The following is a 27,549-nucleotide window of genomic DNA, read 5'->3' as shown; positions in this document are numbered from 1 at the left end:
GATACAAGCCAGGATACCATTGGCCTTCCGGGCCACCTGGGCACACAGCTGGGTCATGTTTAACCAGCTGTCAATCAGTACTCCCAGGTCCCTCTCTGCTGGGCTGCTCTCCAGCCACTCTTCCCCCCACCTGAAGCTCTGCCTGGGGTTGTTGTGGCCAAAGTGCAGAACCCTGCACTTGATCTTGTTGAATTTCATGAAGTTGGCACTGACCCATCGACCCAGCCTGTCAAGGACTCTCTGGATGGCATTCCTTCCCTCTAGAGTGTCAGCTACTCCACACAGCTTGGTATCATCAGCAAACTTGCTGAGGGTACACTCAATCCAACTGTTCATGTGTCCAACAAAGGTGTTAAACAGGCTACTGTTCTACCCTGAACTGACATTTTTGTCATTCTATCTGTTATTATGCGAAGATCTCATTTCTGATGGTAACAGACAACTCAGAACCCATCATTATATGTGTAAAATTAGGATTTTTTCCCCAGCATACTTTGCTTCAAATGCTGTTACTTTACACCCGGTTGCTTGCTGTAGTGAGATGTTTTTATAGTGTTTCGCAGTCATATTGTCTGTTACTTGGAATAATTTAGCATTAGAAAACATCTTGCAATTGATTCTTTCATTCTTGATCATTTATGCACTCATGAACAGCATGGCTCTGAACACAGATCTGTGTGAAGCTCCACTGAAAGCCACTTGCTCTACCAAAAATTATTTCCTCTTACCCTTTATTTTCTTGTCTTATGACTAGTTACATGTCCACATGAGGATCATTGCCCATGATAGATTAGTATTTTTGTCAATGAGAACCTTGTAGAATGCCTTTCAGAAGTGAATGTGGATTATAGCTGCCAGATGTCAACTAATTCTACATACCAACATGGAAAGATGAATCCCTAAAAGAAAAGTTGTGTTGCAGAAACTGTCCCAAGTTCTTTATGTTTAGTGCAGCCAGGCAGATTAACATTTTTTCTGCTACAATTTTGTTGTCTTTGAAGTCTTCTGCTCTTTCATCTTTCCTTGGCCTTACAGATGCCCTAGAGGTCTCATAGCCCCTAAGATGTAGCTACATGATTTATAATTAGTGTCTCTGCTTTTTTTGCATATTGAAGCACAATTCAGTTCTTTTTTAGCCTCCCTTACTGAATTTCAGCATTCTAAGTCTATATTTCCTTTGGGGGGTTGAGTGGGTGGGTTTTTTTGTTTGTTTTGTTTTAACAGGATCAAGCTTTGTGGTTTTTTGCATAACACCTTCTTATTCCTAAGAAAGCTCCCTTACACTTCTGTTAAGCTAGGCCTGTCGTCTTTTGGTTTTTCCTCACACATTTATTGATAGTAAATGCTTGCTCTGATCATCCAGCACAGTATCTTTGAACTGCCCCAGTGCTGTCCATAAAAACTTTGTACTTGAACCACTCATTTTACCTTCTGTTTAATGAGACACCTTCATTATTGTGTTGTTCAGCTTTTTTAAAATTCACCACTGCAATCGTGGGCCTCTTGGATCTTTCAGGAGGAATAGGGATGTTGGATATAAACACAGTACTGCCACTGCTGCCAACAGGTCTGTGACAGTCACCAAATTCTTCACATTGGTCAGGACTTCTTCACTTCTCGTTTGCCTGTCTACTATTACCATAAAACAGAAATTGTCAGCATCTGAAAGTTCAGCCCACACATCATACCTCACAGTAAAGTTTACCCAGTAAATGAGGACAGTTGTAGTCTTTTTTCATTGTTCATTGCTGCCTTCCTTGCTCTCTCTTACTGTGTCAATCTCTATCAGCATCTTCATCAAGCAGTCTGTAATGTAGCCTTGTATTTTTCCTACATGGGATTGAAGTTTGATTCATAAGGTTTCTATTATTTGTTGACAGGTTTGATTGTTAATCTGATTTAACTCAAAACTTCTTTTAGACTATAGTACCATTCCTTCCTCTGTAGAGCCCATTTTTTCTTTCCATTATAATTTTTCAAATTGGTATTACATTGTCCGTCTGCTTTTCCTTTCACCAATTTTCCAATATGTCTTTTGTGTCTTTATTTTCATTGGAATCTAAATATTCCTATCTCCCTAGACTACTGGTATTAAGGTAGATGTATACATAAAATTATTTTTTACTTCATTCTATCTGTGCCATTGTGCATCTGTTTGTGACCTGACAATTTCTAAGTTTTGTGCTTCACCTGAGGATGAACAGTTCTTGTTCATCTGATGTGTCCTCCAAAACCCATGCTACTCAACACTCTCATGTGGGCACTCTCCTGTGCAGAGTCAGCAGCTGGAACTCCCTTGGGGCAGCCTCCTCCCTTCTAGACATGTCTGTCTCTGTTCTTGGTGGTTTTGAACTCTCTTAAGTATATAATTTTCCTAACAGCATTACCTCCTCACACCTGCCTGACCTGCATGCATTACCAGGAGTATTCTGGGGAAAGCAGCCAAGGAGATCCTGCTATTTTGTCTCCAAAACCTCTCCCCCTACATTACCAGCTCTCAAAGGGGTGGTGGCCACCAGCTTCTTCCTGGCATTTCCCAGAAGCCTAGCAAAAAACAGTGACACAGGCTGCTTCTCAGCCTGCAGGCAAACCAATGAACAACCTTTGCCAGAACCACAAGCCCAGATAGATATGTGTTTTGTACACAATAACCACAACACAGCTGTCCCTTCCAGTCTCTCATAACCAGAGAGTTTTTTGCAATCCCACCCTCTTCATAAAATTCCTCAAAAGCACAGCTGCATCCCCTTCAGGATAGGGTTTTGACATCCAAACAGGCATATAGAGCATAGTAGCAATCACAGACAAATATCGAACAGAGCATAAAAAAGGAGGAGCAACAGTGACAGTCATCATGGTCTCACAGTTGGCCACAAGTCTGTGAGATGGCAGGCTCCCTTGTGGACTGCAGATGTTGTTAGAGCACAGGGACAGAAAACCAATGCAACATACTCAAATAAATGGAAAGGCAGAGGCACATCCTGGCTGGCACCAAATCCGTTTTTAGTTGTCTTTTGAGAGCTGACCAAAATAGGCAGGCAGATATTTAAAACTCGTAGAATTCCATCTCTTCTTGCACCCTTGGGGGAAGGTGTATGGTAGGGCTGGGAGGACATCCTGGGCCTCAAACTCAACTGGCTTCATGTGCCCTGCTGAGCTGCTCAAACTGGCGCAACTTCAAGACTTGTGTAAATCATGGTAGAGACAAATTTTCCACCCTGTTTGTCCTCTCCCAAGGCAATGAGCAAACCCTTCTTGGTTATTCTCTCTGACTGAGAAGGGAAAAAAGCACCAAAGTTTGTAATACAAAATCTGGAAAGAATGAGAAAAACAAGAGACAGAAAGCAGAAAATTACCCTGTTTTGCCCCAAAACTGGCATTGGGGGGTAGAATGATTGCATTGAAAGGGGTTCTGTACTGCTCTGCAATGGGTAATTTTTCTTTGGTTTTACAGTTAGATCCTTGCTGGCAGAAAGACCTCAACTGTGGCAGTAAAAATCCTACATTTGCGAGTTTTCAGAAACTAGCAGGAGTCTCTCTTTCATCTCTACAGGAGTGTCTCCTCTTTGATTTTACTGTCTGCATTACTGTGTAGTTTCTTCTTTCTGTATCATTTACCTATATCTGTAACAGGGAGACAGGGATAGAGCACGCTATTTACAACAAATAAACAGCGTTAAACCAATTCCACCTCATTGTCCCTGCATTGTTTTGAATTGAGTTATTGACTCTTGGATAACAGCAGGGTTAGAGATAAGCAAGAAGAAACTATCTTTGAACCCCTCTGGGTAAACAGCCCACTTACAGCATCAGAAGAAATGCATTTAGTTTAACTGCATACTGTTGGTGGGAAGAAGTCAAGAGGTTTTCTCAACTGCAGTTCACACTCACATGCCCTTATTTTGGTTTCTTCTACAGCAAACAAAGCTGAACTGAATCACAGAATCATAGTGAGGTTGAAAAGGACCATTAAGGATCATGTAGTCCAACCCCCCATGTCATGGGCAGGAACACGTTGCACTAGATCAGGTTGTTGAACACTCTATCCAACATGAACTTGAACAATTCTATGGATGGGACATCCACAGCTTTGCTGAGATGGGGTGGTATAAAAGTCAGTTTTATATGCAGAAGCCCAGGTCTACTTATTGGGTACAGAGCTTAAAATGAGGCCTAACCTCCTATGGCCAGTAGCCTACACTGTCAGCAGAGGATAAAACTAAGGCAGCTGCAGGTTATGATGAATATTATTTGAAAGAGGGGTACTGAATATTTCCCTTTATATTGGAGGAGTAACAAGAGGTAGTAACAGACCATTCCAGGAGTCAGAATGAGCTAGGGCTGAGATCTGATTCCCACCCCAGCACTAGCCCAGAGCTCTAACTTAAGCAAGATGCTGCTGAGTAGTCATTTCCTGCAGCACTCCACAGCATCTGCAGGAGCACAGTGGGACTGGAAACCTTTGTTCCTTGTCCTGTGACAGATACAGTATCTTACAAAAACTCAGGGCACAGTAGATCTGTGACTTTTTGATACCGTGAAAAGGTGCAACAGGACAGTGAGATGGGACACTTCCGGGAAGACTGCCATTGCACAGGTGGGAGGGGTAAATTCATCTAGTCAGGTAGATCCTATGGTTTTAGGGGGTAGGGGAAAACCCTTCCTCCAAGCTCTGCTTTTTCACCAAGGAGAAGATTCTGCAGTGTTTCTTTGAAATATTCTCTAGCTTGGGGTGCACTCTCTCCTGGGTGAGAGGGAAGATGGGGTCTCTGTCAGACACTGCTACAGGCTTGTTCCAAGAAAGGGAACACAGGCAAGACTGTGAAGAAGATAATCTTCTTTACTTAGAAGAAAAAAATAAACAAATAATAATTTTGCAGGTCAAGTTTGCCCCCTTCTGGGTCTTCCCAAGAGCAAAGCTGGTATGTCGGTGTGTGAGGTCTGTGCACACAACTCATCTGTCCTTGAGCTTAGGATGTAACTGGGGTTGTTCAAATATCCATTCCTCTCCTTTTGAATCACTGCTTTTTCAGTTTGGCAAGCAGTGGCTTTCTTTCTTGTATCAAGAAGAACTATGACATTTTTTTAAAATCTGTCTTTGGCATCTTCCAGCACAGACAAAATGGGGTCTCAGTTTCTTGAGAGATGGTGTCTTCCTGCTGCTTATTCCCTAGTTAATCCTCCAAGTGTGGCATCAGTCATCTCCATGTAACTTACTGAGACCTCTCAGGCGCAGGATTATCACTGCTACAAACTCCAGTGGGGAGTGCACAGCAGGAGCAGATGCACGGTAAAGAAACAGAGAGAGAAGCCAGTTTTCATGCAAGCATGACTCATTAAAAAGTGTTTTTTGAAAAAGACAGAGTGGAAGCAGCAAATATGCAAAATATAGAAAATATACCTGATTTCCTAAAAAAGGAATTGCCAATGATCCTGGCAATTACAGTTCCATTAATTTAAATTCTCTCCTTGGGGTGACAATGAAGCAAATATGAGAGACAGGAGGAGGAAAGAGAATCACTAGACAGCTGGAGATAAAATTTTAGTAATAAACATGACAATGGGTCCTCAGCCCAGTTGGATCCTTCAGGCACCACTAAAGTACGAATAATAATAGAATAAATCTTCACAAGCAGATATAAAAGGTTCTAAAATAATTAAAGTAGTAATGCCTACTGGAAATTCACTTGGTATACTGCATTTTGGTTTTCCATAAAATATTTGATATTGCATCTCCCATGAATGTACTTGAATAATTAACTGAGATTGGCTTCAGCAGGCATACTGCCACAGGGTCTACAAATTGGTGGAAAGAACATTAGCAAATGGTGATGATAAATGGCAGTGTTTTAATTTGGGGGAGGTAGCTACTGGGGTGAGGAATACTGCCACAGGGTCTACAAAGTGGTGGAAAGAACATTAGCAAATGGTGATGATAAATGGCAGTGTTTTAATTTGGGGGAGGTAGCTACTGGGGTGCCACAGGGATTGATGTTACGTCCTATCTCATTTATCACCCTCATTAATTGGTCTGGAAGAAAAATAAACAGTCATTAATGAAATTCACATTCAATGTGGAATTGGGGAGGAGTTTTAAATCCTAGTAGGAATTAATAAAAAAGAAAAATTAAAACATTCAGAGAAAAATGAGGATCAAGGGCAGAGAAATTTTAATTTTTTTTAAAGAAAAAAAAGTAATGTAACTACTAGATCTTGATTGGAATATTTTGGATGAAAAGATTGAGAATGAGTTACTGTTCTGGATTTGAAGGACAGAATATATTATATTGTCTCTTTAATTTCATCCCCTTCAAAATACAGGCCCAAAAATATTGATTCTTTCAAGTAGCCAGGTATTCTAAGTTATGTGGGAACATATCTCTTGGAAAGGCATTCAGTCTTAATTACAGATCTCAAGTGATGAATGCTAACTGTTTGTTAACAGCGTGAAAGAAAACCTTAAAAAAACAAATTGACCCAAAATAATTGATATATTGACTATAAATACAGCACTGTATAATCAGCCATTAGAAAAACATTACATTACCCATGTTGTGGCCACTGGCTGCTGCTGGTGGTTTCAGCACTGTGAAGATGGAGAACTCTGAACCCAACTTTAAGCATTGCCTGTGTTGCTTCTGGGACAGCAGTAAACAATTTTACCTCAGGTTCCTCTCTCCTTCATCTCCCTCTATCTCCTTCTTCTATCTCCTCCTTCAGTCTTCTCCTTTCTGCATGTTCAAACTTCAGCAAAACTGAAGGTTCTTTTTATATTTTTCCTTTGTCATGCTCTCATTTTTCTCTTCTCTTTGTCTTTTACCTATGATTTCTGTTTGTGATTGTCTTGTTCTGATATGATCTGCAATTAGTGACAGAGAATTCACTTCTTGGACAGATCAATTACTTGACAGATTGCAATGTTTGCAGAAGCCAAAGGCATCTGTTGTTCTCTGAGCCCTAATAGAAAACTGCTTCCTAAACAGTAGTTGAAGTTCAATACTGCTTTTTGCATGTTCTCTTTGATAGCTTTTCATGTAATACCGAACATATTTTGATGAGAAATCTGGCACATGCTTGAGTTTTCAGGAATCTGACTTGGTAAATGAATGCTTTGAATTTATGAATCACAGACTTATTTCTTATTAGGCTACGTAGTAAATGAGCAAATGATAAAATATTTCATAATGTGGCATACAGCTTTAAAAAAAGTCAAAACTATTTTTGTTTTCTGTGCATCATTGACCATTTGTGGCCTTGATGGTGCTGCCATAGAAAGTTTGACCAAAGTACAGAAGCAACAGCTAATTCATATTCATTGCTCTCCCAGAAATAGGCAGCACCTCCTCCTTGAGGGGTATAGTAACAGTTCTTAGGCAGAATCATCGTATGACATATCCAGAGGAACTTCCCACCAGTTTGACAGCACTGACACCTGCTTTCCCTTGGCTCTGGTAAAGTGTTGCAATGAAAGGTAGGAGGATGGGTGGGCAACCTAGTTTAAGATGCTCTGCAACAGAGCAGATGAATGAAGCAACTTCTCTACACAACTGCAAATGCCGCTGGCATCTGCTGTGCTGTTCTGGGCATCATGTCACTGGGAAGATATTGAAAAGCTAGAGGGAGTTCAGAGAGGATGCACAATTATTATTAGGTAGTGGGAAGGCTTGATTGATATGGAAAGATTAAAAGAGCAAGCTATGTACATCTTGGCAAAGCAACAACTAAGAAGAGATATGATAATCACCTCCAAATAAATTCAAGGAAAATCCCAAGAGGGAGAGACTTTGTGCAGGCTGAGTACAATGGAGCATCACATAATAGGATGAACTTCAGAGAAGGAAAACTTGTGAAGTTTGAATGTGAAGAAAAACTTCTTCCAAAAGTAGTAAGATGTGGAATAAGATCCCTGGGGAAGCCTTGCTCCAGGACTGCTTAAACTATATTGATCCCATTGCAAGAAAATAGTTAAGGAACCATGTCACATTGATTAAAAGAGAAAACAGACTCCTGACGTGAGATGGCCCTACTCCAAAGCCAGAGACCATGAGCTGCTCTGTACTTGCTCCCTAAAGAGCTTGCTGCTGGTTTATGTGAGAGAGGCGTCATCTTGTCTTTAAAGTTGTTGTAGTGTCATTCAGGGAAATTATCACCAGCCTGCTAACTGTTTCAGAGGGAAGGTGCATTGTAAGAGAAATGCTGCCTGCAGGATGTATTCAGCAGGTTTCCTTTACTAAGGAGTTGAGATACATGGACATGGAACATGGAACAAAGGGAACAGAGGTGGCATTGCCCAGTGTGTTACACTAAAGCTATTGAATTACTTGCCAAAGGGGGACCTTGAGTGAAATATTTTAGCAAGGAATTTTGAAAAGCATCTGCTGGTGTCACAGCCATTATCAGTGCCCAAGTAGCAGCCATGCAGAGTACACGGCTGCTTACCAAAGGTGCTGATCTGCCAGCAGGGGCCAGGAGAGATGGGCATTTTTCATTCATGCAGAACACTTCAAATGTGGAGGCATATAGGATAGGGAGATTTCACCCATCATGTCAGGTGCTAGCCTCTGCAGAAGAAGGACTTGAAGAGCAAGAAATAGTTTTTCAATAAAAGAATGTAAGATACATTAAATATTATTCACTTGGTCATATGTCCATTTCCTTAGATGTAATAGCACTAAGAGGGAACACTCTAAGCTGCTCTGCAGTAACTCTCCTAATTATACTTTTACCCCATGATACATGTGAGGTAATTTTTTTAGAGGGAGTCTTACAGGGAAATGGAGGTTTCTGTAGCCAACTCTGCTAGACCTTTGGCACAGCTGAACCTGGCAGCCTGAGCAGCCCAGTTTCCCTCCATGCCTGAGTTCTCTCATCTTACCTCACATTTATTCAGGGATGAGTGCAGAGGTAACCAGTTAGCTCTGTCACTTATTTAAATGTCTATAACCCCACTGAATGCCATATGTTCCTGGAGGAGCCAGCCATTTCCATTATCTTTTTATTCCTTCATTCACCTGAATATTGACTCCCTGACTGTATTCCTTCACCTTCCCTGGGTCTGTAGAATAGCTCTGGTGTTAGCAATTATTTATGGGAGAGCTGCTGATGCATGTGACAAGAAATAGTGCTAATGGTGATGTCTGTTAGCCTGTAAAATAGCTCCCACAAGTAAACTGGTGGAAGTCTCATCACTTGGATGTTTTAAAACCAGCCTGGACAAAGCACTGTAAAATATACTGCAGGGAACAATCTTGGAGTGGCAGCAAGATTAAGTAATGGATTGCTCTTTCATTCAGCCTAGCAAAACGCCGTGTGAGAGTATTCAGAGTACTCCAGGGATGTGATGGTTTGGCTTGTCCTGACAGGGGTCTCTGCTGGCAGTGCTCCTGTGCAAACACTAGATTGGATTTGTCTTTGGGGAGACAGAGAGGGAGAGGGAAGGGGGAAGAGTGAGTATTAGACCATGGCATGTTGCATATATGACCCTGACCACTGTAGTTAGAACATTACCCTTCACTGCCCCCGTGCTAGTTTTAGTTCTCATGTTGCAAACATTTCCACTTATTAAAACCTTCCTCGGCTCTGATCAGCCTCACATCCACCCAACAGTTCTAACAATCCTGTGTTTTTCCTTTTTTTAAATCTTTGCTTCCCTGTATGTTGCTGCTGGAGTCACTGGTAAAACAATGGTTGGTTACTGGCTGGTGTGCTCAACCCCAGTAAACCACCATGGCGGTTTAGTACAGATTTGTCAAAAAAATACATACCATGAAGAGATTAATGGTTCATAGACTTACACCAGAGTGTAAAGAGTTTACTTCAAACTAAGGAGTAGAACTTATAAGAGTCATGGTGATTAGTCTCTGCTAACCTGACAGGAATGACAAGCTTGATAAGTGAGCTACTTTTCCACTCCCTGTTGTATTACACACCTTATCACCAGGTTAAGGTTAGCTAGACAGAAGTAATCATCATAAAGCATGTTTAGGCAGTGTCCTGCACTAAAAAAGCATTCTGAGCCTAAAGGAAAGTTTTAAGTTCATTCCATTTCATTTCAACTACTTCTGAATAGCTGGAACTTGACCTTGAGGTAGTTTTCCCCTCTAATTTTGCCTGGATGATCTCTTTTGAAAACATCTAGAGCAATGCAGCTTCTGCTGCTGCCTTTGCAACTCTATTCTGCATATTATAATGTTATATGCTGTATAAGGACTTATCTTCTGGGTACTTTCTTAGAAATCAGACCCTTTTTTATTTCGACTGCAACTCTGCTCACCCACCTAAGCCCTTGTTATGGGACATTACAGCCCTCTTCTGTGCATTCAACAGCCCTGCCTCAGTAGATCCAAGGAAATGGTTATTCCCCTTTGCTCAACTCTTGAGGCTGCATCTGGAGTACTATATCCAGTTTTGGACCAGAAAGATACATACAAACTGGAGAGGGTCCAGTGGAGAACCACCTAGATAGTCAGGGGGTTGCATAAGGAGAGGGTGAAGGAGATGGATTTTTCATTCTGGAGAAGGTAAGTCTGAGGGAATCTAACTCATCTCTACTACTACTGCCACTGTAGAGGGGGTGTATAGCAAAAGGACAAGGGGCAAAGGTCACAATTGCAACAACAAAAATTTAAATTTAATATAAGGAAAAACTTTCACCATAATGTGAGGAAAGCACTGCACGAGTGGCCCAGAGGGGCTGTGCAATCTGGGAGATTTTCAGAGCTCAAATAGATAAGACCATGAGCAACCTCATCTAATTTGGTAGTTGGCCCCACTTGGAGGAGGTAGTTGGACAAAGTGACCGAGAAGTATCCCTTCTGATCTAAATTTATCTCTTCTGATATTAAGATGTGTTTGGCTATTTTGGTGTTCAGGTAAGAGTTCAAAAACTCTTCTGAAAATGTGGGTCAGGCTCAGTAGCCAATGTTGCTTGAGAAATCCTGGCTTGCAGTCTCTTCTGTGCCTCAGGTTTTTACTTCTTGCAGCATACACAAAAGTCAATCCAGTCACGTTCCCAAAAAGCTTGGAAGGGAGGAATTAAATACAAATGCTTTCCATAGAAGTGAAATTCCTGGTAGGAATATCACACAGATACAGTCTTGAGAAAAGTTAAAATATATTATTTTATTGTTTGGCTTGCTGACTTTCTGCCCGTCAAAATGTCTTGCTGCTTCCGCTGCCTCCCTGAAGACAGAAAACAAAATTGACAAATGCCTGCCAGGCGGGCAGCTCTAGAGCTGTCATTTGCATTTTCTCAGTGGAAAATTGGAATTTCTTGTCAATCTTAAAATTTCTCATGGCAAAATTTCAGATATGCAAAAACGTATTTTATGCAGGACATTTCTTAGCTAGCTTCTCATAAGAATATACCTGTTTTCCTTTTTTTTTTTTTTATCTCATCCACTTAGCCCTAAAATGGTTTTAGCTCCTGTCATAAACTTAGCAGACAACATAAGATAATAGATCTCCTGTCACAGCCAGGGCATCTAGGTTTTCCCTTAACGGTGTTCTTTAAGAAAACTGTATAAAGTGTGCAGTTAAAGGTGAGTGGAAGCTCCTGTTTATTTCAGCTGAGACCAAAGTTTGCTCTGTGACTTAAGGAAAGCTATTAAAAATTACCATTTGCAAACTGAGAATACCCTTTTCTATCCAGAAGGAGCAGCAACATCTTAGCCTGGAAAGTCTGAGCCAGGTGAAGTTCACAGCCCTGGCTTCTTCTCCCCTCCTCTTCTCCTGCCCTCATTTGATGGGAAGATATCACTCAGCTGCAAAAGATAAAGCAGATAATAAGAAGAGGTGAGCTGATAAGAATTTGTTTTGCTGATATTGCTGCTGCTGCTCACCAGCTTGTTGCCTGAGGATCTTGCCCTTTGCTCTGTGGGGTCACCTGAATCCTGCTGAAAAAAACCTTCTTCTCTCTAAGGTCCCATTAAACCCATCTGCTGTTTCCCTGCATCCTGGATCCTCCTGCTTCATGTCTGTTGTTGGTATAGCTGACAATCACTTTTCTGCCTGTTGGAAAATGGCTGAGGCAATGGTTGACCTCCTGCCACCAGGCTCTGGCAGAAGTACTGTTAACGACAGTCTTCCCCCTGCTGTGAGATAGCTTGTGGTGGCCAAATCTGACTCAGTTTCCAGGAATCCTCCTCAGCTCTGACCTCCTTTAAATCCCAAGAAAGCTGGTGATGCTCAGCCATGGTCTTTGGAGACATCCCTGAAAACTCAACCTTGCTTCTCGTCTCACTAAAGCATGGAAATGCTCCCTGTGTCAGAGGGAGGTGGTTGGGGAGGTAGGGGTAGAGGCATTCCCCCTTCCAAAGCCATTCTGCAGAAACCTTGTGGTGTTTTTACTTCCCTCCTCAAATCTGCTTCCTATGACAGCAAGAAACAGGAAGAGAGTGAGTCCTGGTACAGCCTAAATAGACCTATTGCCAGAGTAAAAGTTTTAACCTGGAAAATGGGCATAGCTGGCTGAATCACAGAGTTGTTTGATATTTCAGTGATAAACCTGAGACTCTAATTGAAATGCATTTGATGGCTGGAGTTCAGCCCCTATTAGGCAAGAATCCATGTTTTAAAGTGAACCAGCTTTGCACCTGTTTTGTCCCAGCTGGCATCTCCACTGTGGTAAAAGGTATTAGAATAATAATAATAAATCCTATCCATAGAAGGCTGTGATCAAAGAGCCTTCTCATTTCCTTTCTTTATCTTGTTTTCTTTTACTTTCTCTGTCCTCTCTATTGTCTGATTACTTTAGACAAGTGTGTCTGACAGCCTAACAGAGTTGATTGTGGTTATAAAAGCATTTGTGAGGCTGGTGGGTAGGAGCCCTGGAGTACCACATACCCTGGTGTTGGCTTGAAGCAAAAGGAGCATCTTAGCTAATTAAGTACAGCTCAGCTAGAGTTCATATGTCCTCAGTCCCTTCTGACCACTGATTTTGTTTCTTCTCCTGAGGTTACTTCAAGGCATTCATTTGCTCCTGACAGTCCTGTCTCCTCATTCCCACCATCCTGCTCCAACCCCTCCAGCGGCCCCTTTTGGGGGACTTGGAAGATCCATGTTCCAGGCCCTGCTTGATCATGATTTTTTTGTATAGCATTCTTTGGGCTTTTTTGGCCACTGCCTTCTGTGTGTCAGTTCACCATCTGTGCAGTGAGGGAGTAATTGCTCCATCGTCCTGTGGACACCTCTTAGGACAAGGTGCTACCTCCAGCTCAGAGCTGTGCTCACCTGGCTCAGCCCAGAAGCAGCTCACACCCTGCACCTTGCAGCAGGGTCCCCATGCTCCTCCATGGAGACGTGTCTGCTATGACTGATCATGTTGACACAAACAACCCCAGCCCCTGATGGGCTTTATGGCACACATGGAATAGGGGGTGCACAGCACAGGATGGCTTTTTTTTTTCCTTAGTGTGAACGTGTCTCCCCTTTCCTGTCTCAAAACTGTTCATTGTGCCCTCCTTCAAAAGCCTGTTCTGTGACCAAGGGAGCTTTGTGTCACATTTCACCAATTCCCAGTTGAGGCACACAGACTGGGATCACTGAAGAGAAAAACCTCCATTTGTTCTCAAGGCACCCCTCCAAATCTCGTCACGAGCAATCAGACAAGCTTGGCAGAAAGAGCCCTTCCTTTTGTGTTCTAAACAGAAAGAAATAATAGGCGATCTAAGCTTCTAACAGTGCTTTAATCTGTTTATTCTGATGTTTCCCTCAGCATAGGTCATCAAAGAAAGATCTGTAAGTCAGAATATGTTCCTCTATCTTCCTGTCTGTTTTGAATTATATCAGAATTAGGTGGTTGCTGCTCTAGATTAGGTGTACCTGAAGAACATGCACTGTGATGACTGTATTTTCACACCTTAGCATAAGCCTTTTGGCTTAGTGCAACAGTGAAATCTTGAAATCCAGTTCTCCAAAGACAAGATACTCTGAAAAATAATGATGCACCTGCAACAGTAACTGATCTGCACCTATATTTGAAGGTAATGTATTAACAAAAGCTATAAGATGACATTGTATGTGTAACAAATGAACTGGAAATAGAAAACAGTTAATGTCTTCAAAGCTCTCTGGTGAATATTGTGGAGTGAATTTATTTTTTGTCTGTTGCTTGAGCATTTTCATATCACAACCTGAAGACTACATTATTGACAGAAATAAAAAGAACTAGTTAGTCCTAGTTTGCCTGTGAAGCTGTGCTGGATGCCAGATGCCCACCAAAGCCACTTTCATCACTCCCACCCTCAGCTGGGCAGGGAAGAGAAAATACAATGAAAGGCTTGTGGGTCAAGATAAGGACAGGGAGAGAGCATTCACCAGTTATGATCAAGGGCAAAATGGACTCAACTTGGGAAAGTTAATTTATTACAAATCAAAATCAGAATAGGATAATGAGAAGTAGAACCAAATCTTAGAACACCTTCCCTGCACCTCTTCCTTTTTCCCAGGCTCCACTCCTGATTTCTCTACCTCCCCCCAAAGTGGTGCAAGGGGGCAGGGAATGGGGATTGCAGTCAGTTCACCAGGCTGTCCCTGTCCTGCTCACATCCTTTCTCTGCTCCAACATAAAGTCTCTCCCATGGGAGACAGTGCTTCCCACAGGCTGCAGTTCTTCTGAAACTGCTCCAGCGTGGGTCCCTCCCATGGGGTTGCAGTCCTTTAGGAACAGGCTGCTCCACTGTGGATTCCCCATGGGGTCAGAAATCCTGCCAGGAGTCTGCTCCAGCATGGGCTTCCCAGGAGGTCACAGCCTCCATTCAGACATCCACCTGCTTCTGCGTGGGGTCCTCCATGCATCTACTCCACTGTGGACCTCCATGGCTGCAGGGGGACAGTTTGCCTCACCATAGTCTTCAACCTGCCTTCACCATGGGCTGCAAGGGAATCTCTGCTTTGCCCCTGGAACACCTCCTCTCCCTCCTTCTTCACTGACCCTGGTGTCTGCAGAGTTGTTACTCTCATATGGTCTCACTCCTCTCTCCCAGAGAGGTGGTGGAGTCTCCTTCTGTGGAGACATTCCAAACCCATCTGGATGTGTTCCTGTGGGATCTACTGTAGGTGATCCTGCTCTAGCAGGGGAGTTGGACTAGATCATCTTCAGAGGTGCCTTCCGACCCTAACCACTCTATGGCCATGACTCTATGACTGCTGCTGGTGTTGCACAGTTGTTTTTTCCCCTTCTTAAATGTTATCACTGAGGTACTACCACTATCACTGAGGTGGGAGGCAGGTCCATCTTGGAGTCAGCTGGCTTTGGTTCTGTTGGACATAGGGGAAGCTTCTAGCAGCTTCTCACAGAAGCCAATCTTGTAGCCCACTTGCTACCAAATCCTTGCCATGAAAAATGCAGTTCAGAAGGCAATAAAGTCTGCATGAGATGTAGACCAAACCCCGAAAGGTAGTAACATTAATAAAGACAGAGCTGAACATAAGCTGTTTGGGGCCAACAGAGCTAAAGCAGTTTTGGTGTGTAACATTAAAGGAACAGTGAATCATGCATGGAAAATACTTCATCTCCGGTGCACAGGTAGTAAGGTAGGAGGCTTGAAGTAGTAGTTTGTTTTAAATGTGGAAGCCTCTGCCTCTCCCTAGGGAGCAATACAGAGCACACACCCACCCCAGGTGAGGCAGGCAGCCCTATGCTCCTTTTTTAAAACCAAACCAAAACCAAACCAAAACACCAAACACAACATAATAGCATCCTGTATGCTATAAAAGTACTAAAATTAAAAGTTCTGGCATCTATAAACATTGTTGACAGAAGAACACAGAACCATGTTCTACCACTTGTTTGTCAGAAAGGTACCACAAAGCTGGGCAGGATGGAGAGAAGAGTCACAAAATGTAATTCAAAGACTGGGGGACGAGAAAGAATAAACGAGTGTGCTGCCTTTCAGGGAAAGACTTAAGGAGCTCAATCTGTTTTAGTTAATCAAAAATAAGATTGAGAAGTGGTGTGGCTACAGGGTATAATTACCCACATGGGGAGAAAATACTGGCTACAAACGGGATCTTTAATCTGGCAGAGCGAGACATAACAAGAACTAATTACCAGGAGGTGAAGCACAGCAAATCCAACATAGTAATGGGGCACAGCTTTTTATGAGCACAGATGATTAATCACTGGAACAAAATACCCAGAGAAATGGTGGGTTCTCCATCTCTGTAGTCAGGTTGAATGCCTTCTGAGGTTGAATGTAGGACCTGCTTTTCAACATGAGTTGCCAGATTCCATAACAACATTCTCAGTGAAAACCTACTGCACCAGACCAGTTTTGGAATCTTATTTCATATAACATCCACTTTCCTTCACCATCTTATCTGCATAAAGACCCTCAGTGCCACACCAATAATCTCACCTTCTCACATTAATTTGCCACTTTTTCTGCTGCTTTTTCCATGGCCAGTGCTGGAAAAAAAACTTGGATGTCCAACCATTTGCTGCTCCTGACCTCCATCCTCTTCTTGGTCTGAACACCTGCCTGGACATTATATCCTCACACCAGACAGTGACATCTCTCCACTTTGCCCTATTGCAGTCTTCTCTTTTTCTTTGCACGCATCCCTACAAAAGCTGCCTGTGCAACCAAACAGAAGAAGAACAAAATCTGTCAGTACCTACTCCCACTTGCAGGTCACCCATGCTTCACTCATGAGACAGTCCTTCCTGCAGTGGCAACTACCCTTTGAGGGACACACAGATGCAGAAGGGGCTTCCCAGGCAGAGCTTGCCTTGTGCTCCCACACACCTTGGGGAAGGATCTGCTCTGCTCATTCTAAAATCAAATAAAGTTCCAGAGCTCACTCCAAAAGCACTGTCACTATACCTGAATCATTGTCATTGCCCCAGGAAGAGCTATGTAAGATGCTGCAACTGAAGAGTTTAGCTGCAAGGCTCTGATTCTCCTAACATCAAGATGCCTGAGCTTATAACTTTTTTTTCCCTTCTAGTGTTTGAAGGGGTAGGGGAAGCCACGAACAAGAAATAATTCAGTACATTAAATATACATGCATGTAAGTATATATTTACAAAGAGAGAGAGAAAAAGATAAATAAGAAACTGCAAATTCCATGCACCAAATTCAACTGGATTTTTTACCCTTCCATTTTTTCCATGTACAGTGTGCAATGGGCCTTAAGCTTCAGCTTCTAAGTACTCATTGCAGTAATGCTGTCTGGCAGAAACTTCTTAATTACTGCTTGCATTCTCACTTCAAACAGGAAGTATTGAGCTACAAACAGAAGGACTGGGGTACTCCCATTTTGCTCAGAACAGCATCCCTAGAAGCATTTATCACCAGGTAAAAGTTTATAATTGTATTTGAAATTTTCACTGGATTTTCAATTTAAAAAAAAAAAAAAAAGTATTATTTCTGGAGCTTTTATAGGTGGTATTTATCTCTTGACCCCAATTCTGTGTCATGGAATAAGGCCACAAAACCAAGCACTTTATCACACTATCACTGAGTGTTGTGGGGAGCGAGGGGAGGCTGTGGTGGTAAAAAACTGAGAGATACCGAGTAAAGAATCATCTTGGTAACAGGTGTAACCTTACTTGTGATGTCAATAGGAATATATTGGTGATAATCTACCGAAATCAAGCATCAGAAGGTATAAAATTACACTAGGATCACACTTGCAGCTGCATTCAGGATAACACACTGATGGTTTTGCCATGCTAACAGCTCCAGTCAATTAACAAACCTTCCAGCCCAGACTAGCAGCTGAAAAAAGATATGCTAATCCAGTCTCTGAAGGGCTGCAGTGCACGAAGCATGGGCTCCCTCCATATGTTCCCTCCCTCCTTGCAGAGTAAACGTCAGTGTTGCTTTTGCATGTTTAATGACAGTTTTCTACAATCCACTGAGCCTAGGAAATATGAGAGGAGCTATGAGTGATTAAATTCAACTGGAGTAAGGCAAACTTATCTCACCATTCTTCAAAGCTGATGGAAAACAAAAACCAGCAAGAGGTGCAGGTAGTAAGTCCCCCAGCACTAAACAAAGCTGCCACCCAGCCTGAAGTTTTCCCCAAAGAGTCAATCCTTCATGTGCCCATGCCTGAGCCCTGTCAGTCCACCATCCTAGGCCTTAACACTTGTTGGTAGCCCCTGCACTACACCCGGCCTCACCCTGATCTCTACACAATGCAATTAAGTTATAGAGCACATTATATTAATTTATAGAGCAGATTAATTTATAGAGCAAATAAATAACAGGAGGCTATGCATCTTGAGGCTGTTATTCCTTCAAGGGTTCCTGTTTTAATTCAGAGCAGAAACCTTCTAATGGTGCCATCCACTGCAAGAAAGGAAGCTTGACTCATCATAGCCCCTAGATAACATTATATCTGTGCAATACACAATTGCCTCTTTGTTTAAATAAGCTGGTTGTATTACCCCTGAGCCCTCTGACTACCTGTAATGAGGAGAAATAGGGTTGATGCTTTCCCCCACTGCAAGCTGAGAGCCAACATGCTGTAATGCACCCACTCTTTTCCTTCCACATAAGTGCTGAGAGATGGATCACAAATGGCCACTTGCAAATTATGAAACATGAACCTTATTTGTGCCCAGCAAAATCCTATCATGTACCTCCCTCCCTTCCTAGGATTTTGTGATGTGAGTCAGTGACAGAATAGCTCACAATGCTCAGCTTTACCATGTGGCTCTGATAGACCTATAGGCCAGAATCAGGAGAGGTCATAGAAGCATCAAATACTAGGCCTTCCTCAGACTGGCATCCACAACCTGTGGATAAGGGCTCATGGACCCTGTGGCTCATGGGCAGAGGGGGTCAGTACATCAGTACATCCTGAATGCAGCACTGAGGAGAGGCTGAAGCTGAGCAGGGCTTAGCTCTTGTGGTTTCCTGTCTTTTGGGAGAATAGGAGTGGTCTCCTCAGCACTACAGAGGATGTTCCTATTCTATTTTTCCAAGGATGGAGGGTGAAATATTTGTCCCTACCCATTGATGGGTTTGGGGCATTCTCTTCCCAGTGGAAAATCCAATTTTGCCTCCCTGCCCAGTAAATACAGATGCATACCTATCTGTTACAACACTCATTTGAGTTATTTAATAACCTGCCCAGCATTTAGGCTTTCCCAGCACATAGTCCAACATGGGCTATGAAGCAGATGGGGATGGTCAATCATCAGGTCAGACAGCAAGTGAGTAAGAGGGACTGTTGTTCTCTACTCCACTGATCAGAGCATTTGCCTGGGCAGGGAGAGTGTCTGAGTTTGGCATTCTACCACAAACAGTTGTTGAATCATTAGGAAATGGCTCCCTGAGGCAGAGCTTATTAGCTCAGTCACGTTAACATGACCCAAATGCCTTCAAATTGGAGCTTGCATCTCAACGCACTGCTGCACTCTGGAGATGCCCAGATGGCAAAGGGCTGGCTCTGATGCCTCTAGGCAAGTCCACCATTGTTACAGGAGTCACTACAGAACAACCGAGGACGGAGCATGTATGGAAACTATACGTGCTTTTCCTTTGCTCAGATTCCCTGAGTAATAGACCCTCTGATATGTGCTTCTAGAGCTTTTCTAAAAAATAGGAACTAATGTCATTCATAAGCTCTTCAGCTGTGCTCTGTTAAGTAAATCCTTGCTTACTACCTACATTTCAATATCTGTGCCAATGTATTATCTCATATCCACCTCCTTTTGCAGATACTTGGAGGAGTGGCTCTGAGACTGAAAGACAATACCCATAAAAAGAGTTTCCCAACCTTTTTCCTGCAGTAGGCAGCTTCCCTATCACCTTTAATGGCTGTTGGGATTGAAGCCCTTTGTTACTGTTCTAACCAGGCTTGCCAAAAACTCACTGTTCCAGCTTCCGTGTAGGAATTGCAAATGTTCATCTTTTGATCAACTGCCAAATGCTTCCTCAGGAGCAAGTAGAGGGATGGCTGGCTTCACTAGGCAGCCTGAACTACAGCTTTCCAGGTCCAGCATTTTAGATTTCACCCTTCTTCAGAGTGCAGCAAATGGAGGTCATAAATTGCAGAAGGTTATGAAGTCTAATAATACAAAAAAAAATCAGAATAAAATTCAGGAGTATGTTTCTTCTCACTCCTGTGTATGTTTTGTACAGAATACAGCAGTAGGAGACAAGTGTGTATTCCCTAAGAGTGATTCTTTTGCTGGCAATCTGGCTCCTTCAAACTTGTTTTAAGTCATTAAAGCATTTGAAATGTAGCCAGGTCGTTATGCATTGGAATTAACTACAGGGTATGTCAGTAATAAACAACAACAACAACAAAAACAACATGTAACCCTATTTTATAAAGACCTGGTCCCCACACAGGCTGTGGGCTTTGTGGTCATTCTGCTGGACCCAAGGGAGATGCTCGGGGCGGGGGGGAGAGGGAAGCCTTTACAGTGCATGGTTGGTATGGAATTTTCAAACATTCATATCTCAGTTAAATAAAAATTAATTTCCTTCACAATAAGGCTGGGCATTGCAACTTAGTCATAGCTGTTTCCATGGCAAATCAGTTTTTCACTGTCAGCCACTTTGCCCGTAAGAGTTGTTGAAAAGGGTCACAAGTTACAATGGGAGAAATACATTCTGCTTCTCATTCTTATTTGAGGTCTGAAGACTTTATATGTAAACTTTTCGAAACAATTCATGCAGCATGGCAAATTTTAGCCTAGAAGCTGGATGTTTCACAAGTTACAACTACTGGAAAATACAGTTTTATAATAAAAAACATTTTGCCATCTTAAATATTGTGCTGGTTTTGGATGGGCAGAATTAATTTGCTTCATAGTAGTTATTATGGGGCCATGTTTTGGATTTGTGCTGGAACCAGTGTGGATATCACAGGGATGTTTTAGTTACAGCTGAGCAGGGCTTACACAGAGCCAAAGCCTTTGCTGCTTCTCACCCCACCCCACCAGCAAGTGGGCTGGGGGCACACATGAAGGTGGGAGGGGACACAGCTGGGACAGCTGACCCCAAACTGACCAAAGGGATATTCCATGCAGTATGACGTCATGCTCAGCATACAAAGCTGGGAAAGATAAAGGAAGGAGATGTTCAGAGTGATGGCTTTTGTCTTCCCAAGTAGCCATTATGTGTGATGCAGCCCGGCTTTTCTGGGGATGGCTGAACACCTGCCTGCAGTTGGGAAGTAGTGAATTAATTCCTTGGTTTGCCTCGCTTGCACATGTGGCTTTTGCTTTACTTATTAAACTGTTTTTATCTTGACTCATGAGTTTTCTCACTTTTCTGATTCTCTTCCCCATCCCAGCCAAGGAGAGTGAGCCAGTGGCTGTGTGAAGCTTGGCTGCTGCTGGGGTTAAACCATGACAAATATATATCTAGTTGTCACTTACTTTACTACCTTGTAACATGGTTTAAAAAATGCACGATTTACTTTTGAAGCACAAGAGGCAAAAAAGGTACCAGTGTTTGCAACTGTTGGAAGAACTGATAAGGCGTGGGCTTACTTGGTTTTACAGTGGGATCATTCTGCGATAATCTTGTAAGAATATTAAAGTGGCAAATGTAAAGGGAGTTTCTCATGGCTTTTCATACACTAAGCAAGAAACCCCATCATCACAAACCATATTCTTCAACTTTGACGCAGGTCTCTGTTGTGTTGCAAAAGCTTCTTTGAAAGATCAATTTTAACAGCAAAGCAAAAAGCCAGTGTCTTAAACTCCAGAAGTAAAGCTACCATTCCACCTCTCAGAAAGAAACTCCCCCACCACAGAATGCAAATATTCTACCTCATACCAAAGTCCATCTGGTTAGTGCTCAAACTGAATGAAATCTTTCTTTTTTTGATGCTGCAGCTTTCAAGATAAATTATTTTACTTAGGCACAAGACAGTTAACACCCATTGAAGTTAGTGGAAAACCTCCTACCAATTGAATGGAAAGTGGTCAGTCTTAAGGAGAATGACAGGATGGCAGGGAAAGTACCTTTTCAGAACAGATGTTCACAACCAAATAAACAAGTGTCACACTTTACCACCTGAGGCAGATATTGTGGTAGCAGCTGTAAAAGAACAGCTTCAAGTACCATTTTCTTCCCCCCTCTGCTAGATCTTGTGCTGCTTTGGAGTGGCTAAGGTGATACTAATCACTCCTCTGTCACCATGTGTGAGTATGAGGACTTTGGGATGTGACAGACTTTGCAAAGAGGCAAAGTGACATTCAAGTCAGATCTAGCCCTAGGGTAGAGAAGCAGAAAGTGAATTCAGGCAAATATTATTGTGTGATTTCAATACATTTGTTGCTATTAGTCTTTTTTTTCTTCTTCTTTCTTTTTTTTTTTCCTTTTTTTTTCCTTTCTTGTTGGTATGATTGATCGTTTGAAAATTCAAAAAGAAAGATTCAGCAAATTTGTTTGGGGTTATAATGAGTAAGAGCTTTTGTTATGATTGCAAAGTGCCTGAATTAGGACAAAATACAAACTTGTAGATGCATACAGAAGAAAAAGAATAAGGAGAAATGGAAATTATAAAGTAACATCTATGATTCTTCCTTTTACTCTTAATCATAATGGACTCCTGCTGCTTATAACCTTATAGTAATCAAAGGGGTATATTAATTTCTGGCATAGTTATGTGCACATAACTCCTGTCGAAGCTAATAAACATTATGTGCTTGCTGTGAGGGGCAAAGAGGTGTCACACAATTAAATAATTTACTAAGCTGCATTGTAAATGTTAAAAACAGTCTAGAATATTATAATTATATATAACATTACCCATTTTTTATTTTAAAAAGGATGTATAACATTGACCCTTTGGCCTTGTGCTTGGAGGAAGCAGAACTGGTTGCAGGCATTGGAGGCACTGGGAAGATAGGTTTTTGTGCACACTTAAGTTCTCTGCAAGGTCTCCAGCAGTATGGTAGACTGTTCAATCACTTTCCAATAAAGCTTTCCATGGGTGCCTGTAGGGCTGGATGAAGGCTACCTACTTCCCCATGTGTGAAGCTGTGGAAGAACTGGATCTTGGTGGTACAGAACACCACACTGAAAATATCAGAGATGGTAACTTCAAAGAAAGAGTAGAGATGTCTGCCTTGACCAGCAGGAAATTAATATCCCCTTTACAAGGGTATTAAAGAGCCTACAAGTAATTTGTCTTGAATTTCTTGGTTAGGCATATTTTAAATGTGACCCATTGGTCAGTCTGACATCAGGGTCCAAACCAGTACCAGGATGTTCAGCTGGTGTAATTATTTTGAGCATCCTCTTCTGGGAAGTGTTTCCAGAGCCACCTTGGACAGTGTAGCCACAGCTGCAGGTAAACTGGAAGAGGATCATATTTATATATAAAGAGTACCAGTTTGGCCCTATCATTTCAATTTTGTATGGCAGGCAAGGTTGAGATGAATTTTCAAAATTAAAAGCCAAAAGAGTGCAACTTAGGTATAAGACTAGAGTTAAAAGATGGATAAAAAAGATACATTAAAAAAAAAAAAAAAGAAAGAAAGAAAAAGAAAAAGATAAAAAGAGGTTTTGTTTTGGTGAATTATTATTTTCTAAATGAAAACTGGAATAATTTGCTTCAGTCCTAGGCAGCTTTTTCCAAATTTCATCAGTTCCCTAAAGGAAATATTCTTTAAAAAAAATTGAAAAGTTCACGAACATGGATAATGTACTAGACTAGGCCCTTAGGTATCATAGATTATGAAGAAACAATTCACCACAGTGGATCTCAATGTGAATAGAAATGTTTGAAGGACCACTGTCTTAGGCTGCTGCACTTCACACCGTCCCAGTGTGCCTTGACATGAGTATTCTTCAACACAGTACTCATGGGACACCTTAGGAGAGCAGGGATTATACAGAAACCAGAAAAAAAGCAAGTTCCAAAGCTGAATTCATAAACAATTTTGTCCCATTTTGAGTTTAGACTGATTTGGAACACAAGACACCTCATGGATTGATGAAGTTGCAGCAGAGCTACCCTTTCCCCTACTTCAATGTAGAAACCAGAGTTGCCTTCTCACGTGGTGCACAGCATATAATGGAGGAGCTGCTGCCAGTAATTAAAGCAGCCAAATTTTTAATGCTTACATAGCACACACAAGCCCATTAATGTTACAATCTACAAATGAGGACAAATATCCAAATCTCTACTTAGTTAATGAAATATCTATAACTTTTTTCTCAGATGGGCCAGACCTCCCAAGGTTCTAGTTTAACTGCTTTTACAGGCTGTGGACAAACATCCTCCTTCAGATCCAGCTGTGCTGTTAGTTGCTACCACTACAGCTGCTCATCTGATGTGTCCCTTGTCCTCCTTTTCTCACCCTTTCCCTTCCTTAGTGTTAAGCACCCTTTCAAACCATCCCATGCATCAGTTTGTGTCAGCATTCCTTCATTTGTGCCAATTAAAATCACTCAGGTTAGTTTAATTGGTTTAAATAGGAGGTGGTGGTGGTGACTGTTGTCCTGAGAGGTACCACTCTTTGGGCAGCAAGGCAACAATGAAGGGCCAGCAGGCAGCAGGCTGGGAGCTGGTTAAGGTCAGGTGCAGGATAACAGTTCAGACTGAATTGGTAAAGGAAAAGGAAAAGGAAGAGAGAAAAAGAAGGAGAAAAAAAAAAAAAAAGAAGAAGAAGGAAAAGGAAAAAGACAAACAAAAAGCAGGACACTGCACTGATCACTCCCATAAGTCTGACCCGCTGACCTCAAATCTTCCTGTATATCTGGTTTTCCAGATTCTCCCATGATCTGAGGTGTCTCAGCTCCCATGAATGGAAATACACTGTTCATGTATGACTACTGTGCATCTACATTACCTGGTGCACATCCTTTATCCCTCTGCCTGGAAATTCTGTACCTTTGAGATTCTTGTTTATTTGATATTTTTTAGAGTTTCAGACAAACCTTCCTGGTCAAATATCATGGCTTAGCACAATCAGTTTAGAAAGAAGTGGGTTTGCTGCCTTCAAGATAAACACTTAGGGGTTGGGATGCAACCAGGGAGCATCTAGCTCCTCGTGTAGGATGTGTTCCTGCCCAGGAAATCCCAGTCAGAAATGTGGCAGCATTACCTGGATGGCACACATAACACAGAAAGCTTAACTGGTCCCAAAAACACTGGCCATCCTGTGTTTGGGAACACCTGCAATGAATGTGCAAATAGGAAGAAATTCTTTACTGTGAGGGTAGTAAGGCACTGGAACACGTTGCCCAGGGAGGTTGTGGCTGCCCCCTCCCTGGAAGTGTTCACGGCCAGGTTGGATGGGGCTTTGTGCAGCCTGGTCTAGTGGGAGGTGTCCTTGCTCATGGCAAGGGGATTGGAACTAGATGATATTCTAAGTCCCTTCCAACCCAAGATATTGTATGATTCTATGAGTCTATGTTCTCTTTCAGTCAGTGACTCTGAACAGTAAATCAGTTGCCTTTCTCATTTAGGAGATTATTTAGGCTTACTTCCTCCTCTCTCCCTTTTGTGCAACCCCAGCTGTTTGAAGATGCTGCCATGCAGTGCTTGCTAATAATACTAACATGTCAAAATGGTGATATGTCAAAACAGTGACACACCAGAGCAGTAGCACCAGTGCGAGAGACAACCCAGTCTCTTCATCCCTGTTTTTCAGGAGCTGTGCCCAGTGGGGCATGAAGCATACCAGAAACTTTCTCATCAAGTGAAGCTCAGCTGCACTGATGGAATCTGCATCCAAAACATACAGACTAGATTAGAGAGCTGGGGTGCAAGAAAGAGTGCAGTCCATGAGAAACCAAATCAAGAATCTATTAAGTAAAACTTACCTTGCCCTCAGTCAGGACAGGTCATAATCCTCCCTGACCTCCAGTGGAAATATAAGAGCTTAAACAATGAATCTCAAAGTCTCCTTTGTGAGGTACAGGAATGTGACATCTCCTCCTCCTCCTCAGATTGTCCTCTGCAGCTGTTTGATTTCTCAGGAATTGCAGTCAACTTACAGATTCTTCCCTGGTACCCAGATGGGGAGAGAACATCCACTGAGGAGTTGTTCTTACATTTTCAGACACCTCCTGTCCTACCTCAGCCGATTACGCAGTTGTGATAGTGACTTAAAAAGCGACTGAATTCTGCCCCAGAGCCAGCAGCATTCAGAAAGGTGAGCAAAATCCAGGCTTCTCTCAGTGTCAATGTCCTTTGGATTAAAAATTAAAGAGGAGATATCTGTGTTAACTTTTGCCATCACCTGGGAAAGAATTTAAACAATTTGAAACGTCAGGCAGCTTCAGAGAGAAATTCTGCAATTGTGCAACCAGGCACAGTTACACCCAGTAACTCTGAGGAATTCTACCCTTACAACAAAGTGGAACCTTAGGATGAAAGTAAATATTATTTTTGCACAATTTTTCCTTGCTGTTACATCAGAAATAAAGGGTTGATGGGGCTATAGCTCTACCTACAGCATATGCTGGATGCCATGTATACTCTAAGCTGCAGGTCAGGAAGTGACTGCTCCTCTTCCTTCACTTCCTTAGGTTGTGGTCACATCAATACTATACTGACAAAATTTGTAAAAAATCCTTTCTGTAAATGGGAACAAAATGCTATATACATTTTTTTAGATCAATCCCTCTTTTGCTTTGTTTTACAACAGGTAGTGAACAAAAATCACTTCTGTAGTCATACTTGTGCTACAGAGTTCATCTTGGAAACTTTCTGGAGGGCGATAAGAACAGAAATTATGCAGGTTCCAGAGTGCCTTGAAGACTTCTGTCCCCATTAGACAAAATAATGAGAAGGTCCAATAAATTATGACCTCAAATGAAGTTGTTATGCTTTCTGTGTACAATGTTACTAATTTCCTTTGTATAGGAAGAAAAAAAGCACATTAAGCAGAGATATGAAGGACACCTGCAGCATTCCTCCTCTATGACTCATGTCTGCTCATCTTCACAACCTTTTCTTCTGGACTCATTGTTTGAAGTCTTTTTTGCCATTCCCTTTCCAGAAAATATTCACACTCTGAATGGCCTAATTTCCTAGGACAAATTAATCTAATTCACTGTAATTAGGAACATGGTAAACTTCTACTCTTGTACAAAAGATGAAAGGTAACAGCTAGCAAGTGATAATTTCAGTAGGTTTCTGTATAGCATCTCAGACAAAACATTTTTGCTCTTAATAGCTTGAATGTTTCAAAAGAAATCCATGGTAACTTGATCAACAGTGTCTGAATCTCTTCACAGGCTGGATGCTTTTCAAGAAATAATGATATTTGAATCATCTTTCTTAATGAAGAAGAAGGCATCAATACAATGTTCCGGTTCTGTTGCTTAGCCACTCAAAAGTTGGCTCTTGCTTCACATTAAGGTTATTCACTTTGTGACTGCTGGGTGCTAAGGCTCTGAGCCAAAAAAGTAATGAAGCACGTATGTCTGAAGGTAATTCTTCAGGCTCTGTTGTCTTCAATGCCATGGTCCTGCTCCAAGTACCTTGCAGAAACAGGATGGGAACGCCAGGAAGGGAGGGTGATGGGTGTAATTTGCAAACACTTCTGAGAAACAGATCCTCATTTGGAAGAGCTGACATTAGGCAGCACCTGAAGTGATGGTCTCCTGAGCAGAT

This window comes from Chaetura pelagica, unplaced genomic scaffold, assembly GCF_000747805.2.
Source record: "Chaetura pelagica isolate M959 unplaced genomic scaffold, ChaPel_1.0 scaffold79, whole genome shotgun sequence".
Taxonomy (NCBI): domain Eukaryota; kingdom Metazoa; phylum Chordata; class Aves; order Apodiformes; family Apodidae; genus Chaetura; species Chaetura pelagica.
Note: the sequence above shows the minus strand (reverse complement) of the source record.